The sequence below is a fragment of the Schistocerca nitens genome, chromosome 6 (genome assembly GCF_023898315.1).
Source record: "Schistocerca nitens isolate TAMUIC-IGC-003100 chromosome 6, iqSchNite1.1, whole genome shotgun sequence".
Classification (NCBI taxonomy): Eukaryota; Metazoa; Arthropoda; class Insecta; order Orthoptera; family Acrididae; genus Schistocerca; species Schistocerca nitens.
This window is the reverse complement of record NC_064619.1, coordinates 65,768,607-65,788,010: the sequence shown is the minus strand read 5'-3', so window position 1 is coordinate 65,788,010 and position 19,404 is coordinate 65,768,607. Positions and strand designations below refer to the sequence as shown.

Genomic DNA, 19,404 nt, shown 5'->3' with positions numbered 1-19,404 from the left:
TGTTGCAGCCCTGTCAGCAACTGTGATAAATTAATATGTCAAAAATCCGTCTCAGTTGTGAAATGTTACTGGTCTTTATCCAGGTTTCAGCTAGAGTAATCTAGCCTTCTTCAGAAGCATAAAATAAACTAATACATGCCAGAATACGGCACGGTTAGACACAAAAATCTAAAGTACCGTAGTACCATGTCAAGCTACGTCACTTAGCTGAGGAACAGCCCCGACCCCACTTCGTGGAAAGCGGTCGGTAAGCCGCGGACGCTACGTTGGAACTGACTGTGGCACGTGGATATGTACCGAGGAAGACGGCGGATCACGTGCATGCGCGCACGGAAAGTGAAAGGTGCCTGCCATTGGCTGTCTTTATGTTATTTACTGGAAAATATTAAACCGTAAATTTGTGTGCACGTAGACAGTCCGGTGTTTATGATCAAATTTGTTCCAGAATGGACACACCCTTCCTCCCGTGATCCAAAATGACTATTGCTCTCCTCTCATGACCATAATGCCCACTGAACTCTTACTTTAGCTCACAAAAGAGTGGTTTTCACCTGCTGCTGACAAATTGGATTTAGCGATGACAAAAGTGCACCAGCTAGGCCTAGATACAGTTCCCCAACCATCGTGTTGCATGAACTACAGTACACTCCACTCCTGTTTTCTGACCGAGAGTAATTCTTATAGGTAAAAAAATTGCTTTTTGTTCCACTGATATAACATACTGGAGTGAAGAACCCCTCGACGAATGAAGATGTTACCTGCGACGTAAACTAGAAGTTGAAGAGCGGAATACAACAGATTTCCTGGTGGAATTAAAAAAAGTTGAATCCAGTTCATCGAGTTCGACGTATAGTACACTTTTTTTTCGAAAGTGTATTTAACAACGCACTCTTTCACGGCTAATATTATTGATGAAATATATCTGGTTGTCAGCCGAGTGGTAGCGACACCTTAAAGCAACATTCAAACGAATTTATTACAACACATATAAAAAAAAAGTTTTGCATCAGCTCGATTCCGAGAGTTCCGGAACCTGTACAGAAAATTGGAATCGAGATCAACATAAACATCACTTCTGCCCTTTTTATTACTCATGAAAACTACATAATTCATGTTGTACCACCATACAGCGCGAGCTTCGGAGGTAGTGGTCCAGATCGCTGTACTCACCGGTATCTCTAATACCCAATAGTACGTCCTCAAGCCCTCTTGCACTGATGCATGCCTGTATTCGCCATGGCATACTATTCACAAGTTCATCAAGCCACTGCTGGTCCAGGTTGTCCCACTCCTCAACGGCGATTCGGCGTAGATCCCTCAGGGTGGTTCGTGGGTCAATCTAGCCCAAGCATGTTCGATAGTGTCTGGAGAACATGCTAACCATTCTAGTCGAGCGATGATATAGTTGCACTATCGGTCGGAGGATGGCATTCACGTCTCGTACAGCCGTTAAGGCGCCTTCCATGACCACCAGTGGCTTACGTCGGTCCCACATAATGCCATCCCAAAACAGCAGGGAACCTCCACCTTGCTGCATTCGTTGGACAGTGTGTCTAAGGCGTTCAGCCTGACCGGGTTGCCTCCAAACACGTCCCCGAAGATTGTCCGGTTGAAGGCACATGCGACACTCATCGGTGAAGATAACGTGATGCCAATCCTGAGCGGTCCATTCGGCACGTTGTTGGGCCCATCTGTACCGCGCTGCGTGGTGTAGTGGTTGCAAAGATGGACCTCGCCATGGACGTCGGGAGTGAAGTTGCGCATCATGCAGGCTATTGCGCACAGTTGAGTCGTAACACGACGTACTTTGGCTGCACGAAAAGCATTATTCAACATGATGGTGTTGCTGTCAGGGTTTTTCCGAGCCATAATCCGTAGGTACCGGTCATCCGATGCAGTAGTAGCCTTTGTGCGGCCTCAGTGAGGCATGTAATCGACAGTTCCTGTCTCTCTGTAACTTCGTCATGTCCGAATAACATCGCTTTGGTTCACTCCAAGACTCCTGGACGCTTCCCTTGTTGAGAGTCCTTCCAGGCACAAAGTAACAATGCGGACACGATCGAACCGCGGTATTGAGCATCTAGGCATGGTTGGACTACAGAAAACATGAGCCGTGTTCCTCCTTCCTGGTGGAATGTCTGGAACTGATCGGCTGTCGGACACCCGCCGTCTCATAGGCGCTGCTCATGCATGGTTGCTTATATTTTTGGGCGGGTTTAGTGACATGTCCGAACAGTCAAAGGGACTGTGTCTGTGACACAATATCCACAGTCAACGTCTATCTTCAGGAGTTCTGCGATGAAAAACTTTTTTTGTTGCGCGTGTATACGCACAAGAAATGTATTTACAATTGCGAATATATTTTATGTATTTCCTAACATCTGCAGTCACCACAGTGCCTATTCCTTTGGATATGCACGCATGTTCAAAGGAACATTGCATCATAATTCGGAATAACACAGGCACTGCTATATCATAAAGATCGTAATTTCTTATTAGTTATCATCAGTTCTGAATACACTTCGAGGTAACGTTGCTAGGCGAATGATAACCCAAGAAGATCCCACCAGTAAAGTTATTTTATGTATTAGCATATATTTTTACCACGACTGTCAATCAACATCCTACTTTTTATAAAGAAAGAAGCTACCCATTGCGCTAACAAAGACTGTAAGTTGCCAAATCAATGATACCATTCAAGTAAGTTACGGGATAGCAGCCGAGTAAACCGATGTTTTCACAGCCCCGTCCATGCCACGCACAGCGATCTCTTGTCCCATTTGTGCCTTGAAAATGACGGGGTGGTCATTTTTTGAAATTCAGTTACTGTAGAGGACGTTGCCAGATTTCATTTTCGTAAGTTATTTTAATATTCGGTACGACGGGAGGTACTTAGGTTTCATGATGCCAACGTGTTGAGTTAAATATGTAGCATATACAGGGTGTTACAAAAAGGTACGGCCATACTTTCAGGAAACATTCCTCACACACAAAGAAAGAAAATATGTTATGTGGACATGTGTTCGGAAACGCTTAGTTTCCATGTTAGAGCTCATTTTATTACTTCTCTTTAAATCACATTAATCATGGAATGGAAACACACAGCAACAGAACGTACCAGCGTGACTTCAAACACTTTCTTACAGGAAATGTTCAAAATGTCCTCAGTTGGTGAGGATAAATGCATCCACCCTCCGTCGCATGGAATCCCTGATGCGCTGATGCAGCCGTCAACAATACGAGCACGAAGAGTCTCTACATATGGTACCCGGGTTGCGTAGACAAGAGTTTTTTAATGCCCCCATACATGAAAGTTAAGAGGGTTGAGGTCAGGAGAGCGTGGAGGCCATGGAATTGGTCCGCCTCTACCAATCCATCGGTCACCGAATCTGTTGTTGAGAAGCGTACGAACACTTCGACTGAAATGTGCAGGAGCTCCATCGTGCATGAACCACATGTCGTGTCGTACTTGTAAAGGCACATGTTCTAGCAGCACAGGTAGAGTACCACGTATGAAATCATGATAACGTGCTCCATTGAGTGTAGGTGGACGAAACTAAAATGAGCTCTAACATGGAAATTAAGCGTTTCCGGACACATGTCCACAGAACATCTTTTCTTTATTTGTGTGTGAGGAATGTTTCCTGAAAGTTTGGCCGTACCTTTTTGTAACACCCTGTATAGGAGAAAATAACAATACGAAGCAGTGAAGTAGAATTAATGAGGACATGTTTTTAAAAGGAACCCTGTTTAATCAAGTAGAACATAAGGAAATTGTTCCTCTGCACACATTGTGTGTTGCCTGCCATAGTGAAACAGAAACGGAGAGTGTCGTTCGGAGTGTGCACTGACGTCATTAGCACTGCACCTCGGCGTCGCACGGACACTTCCAGGAACGGTGGCGTCACCTCTGTCCTGGAAGCAGTGAAGGCAAGGCTGACTTCGCGTTTCAGTGAACGCTTTTCGGAACGTGGGAGGCTGTTTGTGGTCTGAGCACTGTCGCAAGTCATTTTAACCTGTTACGGTAATAGAACGGTTTATTGGCATCGCCTCCTCTCTCATGTTGGCATCAGGCTTGCAACCCATCACCAGGGCGGATGTGTGTGTTTTTCAGTGTAAGCTCTCGAATATGTCTTTATCTGATTTTACAAGACTGTATTTTCTACATGAGTGAAGTCAGAAGCGCAGTCTGGGACAAACAGCCGCGAAACACTACAGGGCAAGAAAAATGCAACGTTTTGATAGTTAAAGCGACGCTAGCGCTCCAAGTGGCTGGCACGTAGTAATACAAGAGTGGTACGATGTAGATTGAGAAACTGCTATTTGCTATTTTTAATGCATATTTACATACTTCCCAATCACTAAATGTGGCGGTGATGTTTCCAATGCAAATAGGAAAATGCAACTAAGGTTTCTAGTACAACAAAAAGCCAGCCAAAGTTGCGAATTTCACTTTTTTTTATATACTCGATGGCTCGTTTCAGACCGGGACGCATTTGCAAATCATCGTAACAGATGTCAAAACGGGTTTTCCGAAAATACAAAAGCCATGTGAAAAATATATACAGGGTTATTACAAATGATTGACGCGATTTCACAGCTCTAAAATAACTTTATTATTTGAGATATTTTCACAATGCTTTGCACACACATACAAAAACTCAAACAGTTTTTTTAGGCATTCACAAATGTTCGATATGTGCCCCTTTAGTGATTCGGCAGACATCAAGCCGATAATCAAGTTCCTCCCACACTCGGCGCAGCATGTCCCCATCAATGAGTTCGAAAGCATCGTTGATGCGAGCTCGCAGTTCTGGCACGTTTCTTGGTAGAGGAGGTTTAAACACTGAATCTTTCACAAAACCCCACAGAAAGAAATCGCATGGGGTTAAGTCGGGAGAGCGTGGAGGCCATCACATGAATTGCTGATCATGATCTCCACCACGACCGATCCATCGGTTTTCCAATCTCCTGTTTAAGAAATGCCAAACATCATGATGGAAGTGCGGTGGAGCACCATCCTGTTGAAAGATGAAGTCGGCGCTGTCGGTCTCCAGTTGTGGCATGAGCCAATTTTCCAGCATGTCCGCGGGCTACGCGTGAAACTTGCACGCACGCGTTCATCCTTTTCTTCGCTCACTGCAGGCCGAACCGTTGATTTCCCCTTACAGAGGCATCCAGAAGCTTTAAACTGCGCACACCATCGCCGAATGGAGTTAGCATTTGGTGGATCTTTGTTGAACTTCGTCTTGAAGTGTCGTTGCACTGTTATGACTGACTGGTGTGAGTGCATTTCAAGCACGACATACGCTTTCTCGGCTCCTGTCGCCATTTTGTCTCACTGCGCTCTCGAGCGGTCTGGCGGCAGAAACCTGAAGTGCGGCTTCAGCCGAACAAAACTTTATAAGTTTTTCTACGTATCTGTAGTGTGTCGTGACCATATTTCAATGAATGGAGCTACAGTGAATTTATGAAATCGCTTCAATCATTTGTAATAGCCCTGTAGATATTATGAAGTGCAAATGAAGTTGCAGCACATACAGATATCTGCATGCCCTGTGACTGTTCGTTTGCGCTCTACAATACGTACATATTTTTGATATGATTTTTGCATTTTCGAAAATATCTTTTGACTATCTGTTAAGATGATCTGAAAATGGGTGCCGGCCCGAAACTAGGAAATAAAAAAGAAAGCTAAATTCGAAACTTTGGCTGGTTTTTCGTTGTACTACAAAACAGTAGTTACATTTTCCGCTTTCACGCTGTCCGCCCGCGGTAGCTGAGTGGTTTTCGACGCAGGAGAAATACATGCCGCCCACAATGGCAGAAATGGTCAAGATTACATGGCTTTCTGCCAGATTTATGATGCGACACCACGTGCTGCAGGTATTGTGATGCAGAAGATAACTTCATTTTCACTCCCGCCCGTGACTACGATTGTCATTTACTTTATTCATGTTACAAAAAAATAGAAAAAAAGAGGGCGGCCTTTACGTTGATTTTATGGTTTCCAAATTGTTTTTGCTGTCTCGATACTTTTCTTATCCCTAGGACAGCACAACTGTACGAATAAAGATTGTTTGTTTACCCTGCCTTCCTGTTTCCAAAAAAAAAAGTGGTCGCGTTGTTGGACCATAAAGCGGAGGAACCGCGTTTTTATTTTTCTTTTATTTTTTCTTAAAAAAGGACCGGCAGGCAGTTTTAATCTGCCAGGAAGTATCAATATAAATTGTAAAAAAAAAAAGAAAATAACAAAAAAACGGTCTAAGGCAAAAAATAAAAAAGGTTGGTAGAGCACCTTATCAAAAAACAAAAGGACTGGGTGTTGTGTTGTCCTAACAATTATCATTTTACCCCCATCGACGCGCAAGTCGTCGGAGTAGTGTCAAATCGAATAACTTGCACACGGCGAACGGTCTACCTTGAGGGAGGCCCTAAGTCACACGACATTTACATTTATTTAGCTCTTCATGTTATTTGACTTATATGGTAATTCCACTTAAGGTCGAACTGGATAGTAAATCCCTGACATTTTTCTTCAGATACGGTTTCCAGCAGTTAGTAATCAATAACGTAGTTGTACAGTAGTGAATTTGTTTTCCTATGTATGCCAAATATGAACGTACAAGAAAACTGAGGAACTATGAGAAGACGATCAATTTGGCTTTAGGAAAGACACCAGAAAGGTAGTGCTGGAGTTGCTCTTGATAATGAAAGTAAGACTGAAGAAAAATCAAGACACTTTCATAGAATTCGTCGACCTAGAAATGGTGTTCGACAATGTAAAATGGTGCAAGATGTTCGATAATTTCAGGATACGTGTAAGCTACATTGAAAGACGATCAATATGTAGAAGAATCAAGAGGGAGAAATGTGAGTGGACGAGCAAGAACGAAGTGTTCGGCTGACAAAAAATGAAAGACATAGACGTAGTCTCTCACCCTTACTGTTCAGTTTTTACTTGAAAGAAACAATGATGGAAATAAAAGGAAGGTTCGATAGCTGGATCAAAATTGATGTGAACGATAAAATGCGCTAAAGCCATTGCTATCCTTAATGAAAATGAGGAAAAATTGGAAGACATGTTAAGTGGAGTGGACAGCCTAATCACTAATGTACACACACTATGGACTGAGAGAAAATCAAAGAAAGGCAAAAATAATCAAGCGAAGCGGGAATGATAGCAGAGATACACATAACATCAAAACTGAGGCCAACAAAGTAGACGAAGTGAAGCAGTCTGCTATCTTGCGAACAAAGTAACAGCCAGCCGAAATGGCCGTGCAGTTCTAGGAGCTTCAGTCTGGAACCGCGAGACCGCTACGGTCGCAGGTTCGAATCCTGCCTCGGGCATGGATGTGTGTGATGTCCTTAGGTTAGTTAGCTTTAACTAGTTCTAAGTTCTAGGGGACTAATGACCTCAGAAGTTGAGTCCCATAGTGCTCAGAGCCATTTGAACAAAGTAACATACGACGGACTTTGGAAGTACGACACGAATTTAAATTCGTGGCGGGCAGCATCTAAACAGTCAGAAGTATAACAGTAAAAAGAGAGAGAGAGACATACAGAGACAGAGAGAGAGAAAGAGAGAGAGAAAGAGAGAGAGAGAGAAAAAGGGAGAGAGAAAGAGGAATGTGGATGGCCCGACTGGGATTTGAAGTGTCGTTGTCTCGAATGCTAGGGCATTCTCTTAACTACTGCATCCCCTAGTTAATCTGTCAGACATTTAGGTTTTCTGATGTTCGCTAAATCTCAAATGGTGTTTCGTTTTCAGCAAAACAGCAGCTTTTGTCTTGCCCTGTTCTTTCTCAGGCCAATTTATTTACTCAGACACCAATAACTTCGATGTGGCCAGGAAGTAAGACCCTAACTTCTTTAGTCTTTCGGTAAAAGGAAGGAAGACAGTATGATTATCTTGTAAATTGCGATGGTCAAAGTGGAACTGATACTTGGTCATGTTAGAGAGAATAAATGTTAATTCGGGACACCTGCACAGTATTTTCGAAGCGGATAAATTCTTCGACAGTGTAGGTTGAATAATAAGTGTGAAATCCTGAGACGCATTGCTATAAAGTATAGAAACAAATGAGTAGTCTACTTTATCCACAAAAAACAAGTGGTAGCAGTCTGTAGTAATACATAAAGGGAAAACATTGTTAGTGAAAATTTCGAAAAGTTCTTCAACGATTTACTTGTAATCTTTACGTGATACTTTACTGAACAGTCGCACAGACATGTTGTTGTTGTTGTCGTGGTCTTCAGTCCTGAGACTGGTTTGATGCAGCTCTCCATGCTACTCTATCCTGTGCAAGCTTCTTCATCTCCCAGTACCTACTGCAACCTACATCCTTCTGAATCTGCTTAGTGCACAGACATAGGCTATACATTTTTCTGTAACCTTCTCGTTTTCCACTCCTAAGACTGGAGCGGGGTGTTTGAAATCCGGCTCATTACAGGTTCGCGGTTTCGGCATACGCCTTGAAACCAAGGTAAGCCTCCCGAAAACCTTGGTCGGTGATTGGAACAATTTATTCCTGTGAAAACGTCCTCGTTGTGAACGCTTTTGCGGCCAAATATAAAATTATTGTGTTTGTGTAAGACTGTGCATATGTTGGATGAGCATGTAAGTGATGCTGTACAAAATGATGTGTTGTGCCACAGGCTATGAAACTTTTTAAACTGCAATATACAGATTTTCTGCTTAAGTCGACTACAAGAAGGAAAACGCTATTCTTTGCTACGAAAATGTGCGTTTCGTTTTCTTTCTCACAGTCGGTTCTAAGTACGATAGCAGGGCATTTAAAGAACTACACAAGTTGTTGGTCTCTTACATGGTTCAACGGATATATAATCTTAAACAAAAGTTGTACACACAACAAAGTGCTTATATAAATTTTCTCCCCCGCAACCGGTTTTAACGGAAAACCCACATATTTTGAAAGTTACAGGCTGTTGGATTCTGCCGCGGGTTTTTCAACCGACGGTTCTGACGCCTCTATGGGGCGTGATGCTGACATTTCCCAAAACCCATCATCCGGCCTACCACCAGCAATGGAGGGTGAAGCTTTGAGAATGCGAGTCACCCACCCATGCTGGTGGAACGCCCGAAACATCACCAAACAAATATTGGCCGGAGAACCTGACATAGGCTGCTTGCAGTTCCCAGAATACTCAGCACCTATAGCATTCTATGCCGTGGAAATTAATCTTGGAAATCCGGAACAGAGGAAACTATAAGTGTTTGGAATGCGGTGTTATCGAGGAACTTCAAACGTATTTAATGACCAAATAAGGTGCAACAAGAGTAGGCGAAGAATGAAGTCTACAGCAGCCCTTACCAGAAGAAGGGAGATAAACTTTTGTATGGTGGAAGGAATGCAGTGAAAAAATCGTAGTGATGGACAAAGACCAGAAAATGTAAAACAGATCATGTCGGTTGTTGGGTGTTCGAGGTAAGTAAGAATGAAAAGATTAGTGTAAGATGGCACCAAACCGGCACAAACACAATTTCATCTGGAGAAATAAAAACTTCTTAGGATGAAACGTGTGAAAGAAGTGTTATAAAGCTTACATATTACTATGTTTGAAGACAGGCCTACTTGTAATAATTAAACTCCTGGCAAAAAGGTATGAATATTGGGCGTATAAAAATTTACAGTTATGTGCTGGAGTTTATCTAACTTACGCCGCTGCGTTTCCTACAGCCGCAACCGCGGCACTGGGGCGCTGCCGTCAACGATTACACCACTGCCAATGAGACGCACGCACCCCCTCTTCGGAACTCCAGCGGCGGGTGTACGTAAGTTCGAACATTCATGCACTGGCCCCCATTTTGTGTTTGCCAGTCGAATAACACTTACAGACATATGAGGGTCACTCCAAAAGAAATGCATACTATTTTTTTTTAAATCTATCTTTTATTCTACATGTTTGAAAGTTTTACAGTTTGTAGATACATCCTTTAGGAACAATATTTTCATTTCTCCACATAATTTACATCCCTCTCAACTGCCTTACGCCATCTTGGAACCAGCGTCTGTGTACCCGCACGGTAAAATTCTGGACCGACCTGTAGGAGCCACTGTTTGGCAGAGTGCACAAGGGAGTCATCATCTTCAAACCTTGTTCCACGAAGAGAGTTTTTCAGTTTCCCAAAGAGATAATAGTCACATGGAGCCAGGTCAGAACTGTAAGCCGGGTGTTTCAGTGTTGTCCATCCGAGTTTTGTGATCGCTTCCATGGTTTTTTGACTGACATGTGGCAGTGCACTGTCGTGCAACAGCAAAACATCCTGCTTTTGCCGATGTGGTCGAACACGACTCAGTCGAGCTTGAAGTTTCTTCAGTGTCGTCACATATGCATCAGAATTTATGGTGGTTCCACTTGGCATGTGTCCACAAGCAAGAGTCCTTAGGGATCGAAAAACACCGTAGCCATAACTTTTCCAGCAGAAGGTGTGGTTTTGAATTTTTTTTCTTGGGTGATTTTGATGATGCCACTCCATTGATTGCCTCTTCGTCTCTGGTGAAAAATGATGGAGCCATGTTTCATCACCTGTCACAATTCTTCCAAGAAATTCATCTCCATCATTCTCGTACTGTTCGAAAAGTTCGCAGCATACTGTTTTTCTTGTTTCTTTGTGAGCCACTGTCAACATCCTGGGAATCCACCTGGCACCAGCCTTTTTCAACGCCAACGCTTTCAGCATTCTGCAAACACTTCCTTCCCCTATCGCAACGTAGCGAGACAATTCGTTCACTGTGATGCGTCTGTCAGCAGTCACCAATTAGTTAACTCTCTGCACATTGTCTGGAGTGTGTGCAGTTCGAGGCCTGCCGCTGTGAGGACAATCCTCAATATTGCCGTGCCCACTTTCATCACGTAACCTGCTTGCCCACCGACTAACTGTACTGCGAACGACAGCAGCATATCCACACACCTTTTTCAACCTCTTGTGGATGTTTCCCACTGTCTCGTTTTCACAGCACTGGAATTCTATGACAGCACGTTGCTTCTGACGAACGTCAAGTGTAGCAGCCACCTTGAAGACATGCTGTGGCGGCGCCACTCACGGGAACAGGTTGGATTAAGTTTGAGAACAAGCGGGAAGGATATATCTGCACACTGTAAAACTTTTACAGATGCAGAATTAAAACTGTATTTTTACAAAAATAGTATGCATTTCTTTTGGAGTGATCCTCGTACATACTGGTCGGGGATCGATGCCTTCTGAATACCCACTGTATTGAAGATTGACATATTTGTAATCCTTTTTTATTTGCATATATTTCTACATTCAGATTTACTGTTAGCGAAGGATGCTGCAACTATAGCAACAGAGTTACGTACAATTTTTTTCTTTGATATTAGATGTAGAATAAAGTAATATCTGAATTCTCTGTTCATGAACGGCTTCTGCTCCTCGTTCCTGTATCCACTAAGCAGCCACACAGCGTAAATGGAAGTCATAACAAACGGGAAGCGTTAACCCGAATATTCATTTATACACCAATTTTAGTTCGAATAAAGTTTACAGTTGATGCTTTGTGACGCATGGTATCGTTCCTTAACACTGCACTGGCTTAAATGAATAAAAGAGATAAAGCAGGGAGAAAAGATAGAAAAGTAAAACCTTAAAAATGAGGCTTCCCAGCTTTTTGTTGTTTATGTGTCTTTCGGAAGCACGTGATTTACTTTAAACGATACTGTGCTTCAAATTATCCCGCCGAATTGCGCGTGTAATCATTTCAGAGCTTGCAGTAATGAAGAAATTCTTTTCTTCGATATTTCGACAGGCTCAGAACAACCTGGCCCTCGCCAAGGCGGGAGGATGACTACGAATATGTTCTCATTTGCTTCTGATGTGTCGAGAACTGTCAGCTACAGTCTTGGTTTCTCGTTGACAGCACAACATACTAATAACACGTAGCCTCGCGCTCAAACATACGCCATCTTCACGAGTTATCATCAAATACTTCCGGGAACAAGAGTCAATGTTGGTTTTGCGCACTTATACATCAGAGACTAGCCGACGAATAACAGAATCGTAAAATTTTTACGGTTGTACACTATGTGGCGCGCCGTGATAATTGCTTAACGTTGTGAGATATTTGTATGTCATTACTCACCTAGTCACTAACAATGTACCTGAGTGGAAGTAGAGATGTCATAGTAAGTACACAGGGTGCGTTCAGTAAGAGTCACTGCGTGAGATGGCAAGTCTTATGTGAAAATCGGAGGTAATTATTTGAACGCGTTACACAAGATATCGAGTTAACTTGCGAAGCAGACCGTCGTCATAAAATAGTGAAATGGCAGGACACATTTTTCTTCGTGTAGAAGAGATTAATTTAGTTTTTAATTTAATAGTGAGGAGTGTCACGGCCTTTGGTCGTGAAACGAAACAACACAGTAGAACTTTTGCAGCGGATAAAATCTAAGATAATAAATATCATTCCCCACTAATACTAAATGCGATCTTAGTGATAAACGGTATTAACCAGTGCTACAAAATTTCTCTGTGGACGAGGTTATTGTCGAATGTTAGTGCTCCACCATTCAAGCGAAAGACTGCTAGTTAAAAACCAGATAACAGAACAACTTATATTACCAATTTTGAATCGAAAAGTGCAAAAGCGAACCAAGTTTACACCTCCCAAGCACCAGTCTGAGCACCAACGTACCGCGCTGATTCACAAATTTCGCCGCAAGTATTTCCGAAATGGCATGTGACGCTAATTCTGACTTAAGCTTCGGAACAGGAATCGGCAGACCTTACTGTGAGAAATGTGCTATATGGTGTCAAGGTGTTCCCTGTCTTACTTCATTTCACAACATACCCACCATAAACTAAACTAAACTCTGTCCGATCAGGACTTGGAAGGCCCAACGGTGCCGTCATCTTCTCAGCCCAGGGGCGTCACTGGATGCGGATACGGAGGGTCATGTGGTCAACACACCACTCTCCCGGCCGTTGTGTTTTCGTGAACGGAGCCGCTGCTTCTCAATCAAGTGGCTCCTCAACTTGCCTCACAAGGCCTGAGTGCACCCCGCTTGCCAACAGCGATCAGTAGACCGGATGGTCACCCATCCAAGTGCTAGCCCAGCCCGACAGGGCTTAACTTCGGTGATCTGACGGGAACCGGTGTTACCACTGCGGCAAGGCCGTTGGCTACACCCACCCATAGCAACACAAATACTCTGTCCAGTCGCATTAATGTGACCACCTGTGGAAAATCTGACATTTTGAACCGCTGGGAGACGTGCAGGAAGGAAGTGAGTGAGGTTGTGGAAGGTACAGACAGGGATGTGGAGCCATGCCCACACCAGTGCAGTGGCCAGCTACCCAGGTTTCTCAGTACATGATGCGTGGTGCGAACAGCCCTATCAAGGTGGTTCCACAGATAATCGATTGGGACTAAATCGAGGGTGTTAGGTGCCCAGAGGAGTCCGGCAAACTCACCCTGGTGCTCTTAGAACCAAGCACTTATACTGTGAGCTGTGTGACACGTTGCATTCTTCTGCTGGTAGGTGCCACCGTATCAAGGAAAAACAAACTGCATATACAGGGTGTTACAAAAACGTACGGCCAAACTTTCAGGAAACATTCCTCACACACAAATAAAGAAAAGATGTTCTGTGGACATGTGTCCGGAAACGCTTAATTTTCATGTTAGAGCTCATTTTAGTTTCGTCAGTATGTATTGTACTTCCTCGATTCACCGCCATGATTTCATACGGGATACTCTACCTGTGCTGCTAGAACATGTGCCTTTACAAGTACGACACAACAGGTGGTTCATGCACGATGGAGCTCCTGCTCATTTCAGTCGAAGTGTTCGTACGCTTCTCGACAACAGATTCGGTGACCGATGGATTGGTAGAGGCGGACCAATTCCATGGCCTCCACGCTCTCCTGACCTCAACCCTCTTGACTTTCATTTATGGGGGCATTTGAAAGCTCTTGTCTACGCAACCCCGGTACCAAATGTAGAGACTCTTCGTGCTCGTATTGTGGACGGCTGTGATACAATACGCCATTCTCCAGGGCTGCATCTGCGCATCAGGGATTCCATGCGACGGAGGGTGGATGTATGTATACTCGCTAGCGGAGGACATTTTGAACATTTCTTGTAACAAAGTGTTTGAAGTCACGCTGGTACGTTCTGTTGCTGTGTGTTTCCATTCCATGATTAATGTGATTTGAAGAGAAGTAAGAAAATGAGCTCTAACATGGAAAGTAAGCGTTTCCGGACACATGTCCACATAACATATTTTCTTTCTTTGTGTGTGAGGAATGTTTCCTGAAAGTTTGGCCGTACCTTTTTGTAACACCCTGTATACGTGAGAATAATGTCGAAGAATGGATGTATTTGTGTTGATCCATTGTGCCTTTCAGAACGACGAGATCACCCCGGGGATACGACGTAAACATTGCCCAGACCATAATGCCCGCTCTTCCGGCCTGGAACCCCCTGACGATTGTTGCAGGGGGTTTGCTTTCAAACGTTTCACGGCGCACACGTTCACGACCATGCGTCCGATGGAGCATCCGAGAAAGGCTACCTGTCACCACTCGGTGAACGTCCAGCTGTGGTATTGGCGTGCAAGTTGCAGCCTTCGTTGCTGACAAACAGCAGCCAGCATCGGTTTATGAATCAGTCCCGTGCACAATAACATTGACAGGACGATCGTTGAGGAGATACTGTTGGCGTTCCCTTGGTTGATCTGCGCGGTCAGTTGCTCAACATTTGCACGCCTATCCGCCAGTACACATCGTCACAGCCGCCGTTCACCTCTGTTATCTATGATCCGTGGTGCATCACAGCTGCATCGTCGTTGGTCTTTGAGAGCACCATTTTTCCATGCACGGCATACTTTGACCGCGGCGGCGCGCGAACAGTTTGCAGAGTTTGCTTTTTCGGAAATTTCTCCTCCTTTTTCCCGAGAGCCAATAATCTTGCCCTTTTGGACGTCAGATAAATCGCTCCGTTTCCGCATTACGACAACGACTTCACTGTTTTCCGCATGTCCTCTTCCCCTCCTCCAATCACGCTTTATATATCGTACACTACAGTGCTGTCATCTATCGTCTGTGAGTAATTATTGAACTTTGACGTCGAACATTGGCGGTGATGGCATCGGTGTGACTGGGCTGGGTGTACCGTGGCACTGCAGAAGCGTTCACCCCTCTCACACAACCTACGAACATACTATTCGTAATAAGCTGGAGGAAGAGACCAAGAAAGCACCTACGCCTAGAGCTTAACCAGAGCGACAGTTAGTGTTTCTCTCATTGTTCCCAAGAATGATTGGCTTCTTATGGGACAGACGTCGTCCAACTCATGTTGTGTATCGCAGAAGAATATTGGCTCTTCCATGGTTGTATTCTTCAGTATAAAACCATCAATTTTAAGTTGTACACTCATTATGTATAAGAAAAATCTGCGTATCATCAAAGGCCTCAAACGATACTGAAGTTTATAAACAAAATTTATTTTTTTAGTAAAAATAAACTTTCACTAAAGTAAGGTCACCGAATAAAATACAGGGTGAAACTTCCCCTTTGAACAATTTTACACGACTGTGCTTAACCTGACACACAATATTTTTTTTAGCGCAACGCGATCTGACTTTCAACACACAATATTTTGTTAGCGCAACGCAATCTGACTTTCAATAATCTGTACAAGAGAATGGCCCTGACTAACATTAAACTATACCTTTCGCAAATCACTCACCTCACAAAAATCTTCGCTGCTCAAGCTACTGCAATACAGCGAGCGCCACTACTGCCAGCTAAATAAAAGATTCAAACTATGGAAGGCACTAACTACTGATAGGGATAGTTAGAAAATGAAAGATATTAATAGAGAACAAAGAATGTATTTACCTTTATATCATCATATATATATATATATATATAGAGCAGTTCATGACAACTTCCAAAACTCCGCCATCTCTCTCCCCACATCCACCACTGCTGGGGGCTCACCTCCAACTGCGCAACGTTACGCGCTGTTCACAGCCAGCTGCCTAACACTACAATGGTTGAGTATTACAACAATGCAAAGCAGCCACAGACTGCACACGGCACAGCCGGTGATTTTCATACTGAGGTGGCGTTACCAATAAAAAAACCTAAACAGCCTACTTACATAGCCCCCATGCTCCCCACAAAAAATTTTACAAATTTTGTTGGGCACTGGCCAATACATATTTGTTAAAATTTTTCATAATCGTAATTACAATAACAAAGAAATCAAATGCACACACTTATTGATACAATGTTGGTCAAAAGCTAAAATTTTCTCACAGTCCATAAAGACAGTCCTGATCATTCATCACATTGCAGTGTTTTTCTCAAAGTCTGAGCAGTAAAAGAAAATGCACACGGAAGTAGTGGATTTCCATGCAGTCTTGAAGAAGTATCGTTGTCCTTCCAACGGAAAGACAGTGCTGACTCTTGACATGCAGGCAGGTAATGGGCCACAACAGAGCAAACCCACAGCGGAGTCAATCGAAGTTTTGAAGAGTATTGGTGGGTAGGTCATCACAGAGCAGACCCACTGTAGTCCTGGTAGAAATGACGGTACTGGTGGGCCACCAGAGGTGCAGACCCACTGTAGTCCTTGTAGAGATGGCCAGCAGCCATCTGTTGTGACTGTGCAGGTGCACAATCACCATTGAAGAGTCTTGCGGATAATTTAGCAAGTCCATAACCACCACTTGTGCACTCACAAAGTTTTTGGAATAGTCCTCAGAACCAGCAATGCTGTTATCCAGTCCCTTGCTGAATCATTAAAACATGTGCAAACACTATCACTCCCTACTTCTCACATATTGTGCATATGCTATGACCAACAGAAACGAGTGCAGTCAAAATATACTTAATTTGAAGACCTGGTGTCAATTACAATATTATAACATGAGAATACAATTACAAAGGTACAAAATACATTAGTAAAGAACATAACAATACAGATAACATTTGTAGTAAAACAGGCTTTACAAAAGAATAGAAATAAACATATACATTAGTGTTACAAAAATAATGACATAAGTACATACATAAAAGATCAGAATAGCTTTTGAAACATCAACTTTACACATGAGCATTAAAATAGAACAGAATTACTAATGTCTAACATCTTTACAAAGTAAATAACATATTATCAATGCAAATTATATTTGAGGATAACAGTATTCCTCATCATAGTGAATGTAGCTTAGTATTAGAAAAATTCTACAACATAAGTCTTATCAGATATACATATAAATACAGGAAAAACATAAATACACAAGGGAACACAAACACATAGGGGGATAACACAATGGAAAGGACAGGGTTCGTTTTCAGTGTAACTTTTGGTACTGCAGTATTTTGCGAACAAAACCTTTTGTTTGTTCTTGGAGATCTCCCTTCGTTCGTCATTATTCCCAAAAAGTCCTATCTGTACCTCTTTTCTGTATTTTTTTCGTATAACTTCTAAATGCATTTCTTCCAATTCATCACAACGCAGTCTCTTATATAGTCTACCCCCTCTTAAGCTAACTTAAATCTACTGAGCTCAGACATTAAACTAAGGGACGAGGCAATGCAGCAACACATAAAACAATAAACGCAAACAGCAATGACAAAAATTGCAGATTTGCAAAGGAAGCAGCATTTTAGAAATTAGCAAAGCAATTGTAATATTACAACTAATCTAAGGTAATGGGCAACAAATAATAACAAGAAATCATTAGTAAAACTGGCTTAACAGAATAATACAAAGTCAAATTCAATAACACTATGCCTGGCAAACAGCAGCAACTTATACCTAAACATGACATAGCTCAAGCAGAAAAAATAGTAGACTAAAGATAACAATGCAGATAAGGGAAATGTATAATCACATCTTAATGTCTATGTAATTAAAGTGGTGCACCACAAGAAGTTATTGTAAAAAAAATATTACCATTCACTCCCTTTTTTTTTTTTTTGACAAAAATTATTATTAACTCGATCTGTAGACAGAAAATATTTATATTAGTACATCTATAAAATTATATTTGAACCAATGCAGCAGTGCAGCTAGAAACTAGATATCAAATGAAATAAGCAACTATGTACAAAGCAAAGCATAAGAACATCGTTCAATAGTCATGTGGCATTTCATAAGTTAGTAGAAAAATCTCTCAACTAGAGAGACAGTAGTCATAATCAGGTGTATAGACATAAAAATATTTCCCGTCATTTCATTAGGCATCCAGTGTAATCATATGTTTTCAAGTTCGACCGTGTCGTTTTTTTGCGATGCTTTCTACAAAAGAATGTCAGAAGCGAGGTTAATGGCCTCACTTTTTTTTCTACCTGTGCCGCTGGAAAAGGGCTCGCTCGCAATAATGGCTTTTTTTTTTTTTTTCGGGCGGCTGTCGCCCAGGTGGGTGCCCGCGACGCATTACGTGCAGGTGGTCACTTAACTTTCGTACGGAAATATTTACGACAACAGTTTTCGCTACAATGGCAGTGTTACATAAAAATATTTCACAGGTCAAGAATTTGGATTACAAATCTGTAAAAACAAAATCCTATGAATATAACAGTGTCCAAAAAATTTTCGTCGGCATTGTGATACATTCACGCATTTACACACATTTCATAATTCTAAAAGTACGATTCTCGGTTTCCAACATACGTCTTCACAAGGCAGAGTTCCTAACCGCTACTCATTACTCCTTACCTTATTACACATATACAAATTCGTCGACGCTTCTTCAATACTTCATCATTAGATACATAGCATAATCAAATTCTTCATATAACATTAGCTTATTAATCATAAACATACCTCAACAACATAATACACATCGTCGTCGTAAAAATAACATCATAACACCTCAGTCAACTCTCAAAAACGTCGTAGCTTTCTGCAATAATTTCAAATCCTAAAAAAAATTCTCTGCTCATTTCAATAGTGTCATCTACCTCAAACGTACCTTAAAAATCATGATCTCATACCAAATACATCATTCAAAGCTCTCATAGTATCACAATGGTTCCGAAAAAATATGAACAGTTTACAAAGTACAGACAAAATACAATTTCGTAAGAGTGAAGTTATCCAACTGTGTAATTACGTAAACATCTGTCACTGATGTAGTAAAAAAAATGTTTATCTCTCAGTTACATGATCAGATAGCTGTGTAATTTATGTGTTGGAGAAATATGGTACCGATGTGTAAAGTTGTATAAGCAAATACCATATTAGCTAGGGTTCCTTGTGGTTGCCACACACATGGTACACAAAGTAAGCGTGTACCCCCCTGAGGATAAATGTAATTATACCCTCAGGTGTTACAGATTATTGCAATGGAATGAAATGTATCACGGAAAAACTTCGTATCATTGTACTTCAAATA

General features: G+C 42.2%; 1 pseudogene; it reads right to left on the bottom strand.

The window, feature by feature from the left end:
• Positions 1-13,054: 13,054 nt before the first annotated feature.
• Positions 13,055-13,172, bottom strand: LOC126263984 (5S ribosomal RNA; annotated as a pseudogene).
• Between the last annotated feature and the right edge of the window lie 6,232 nt (positions 13,173-19,404).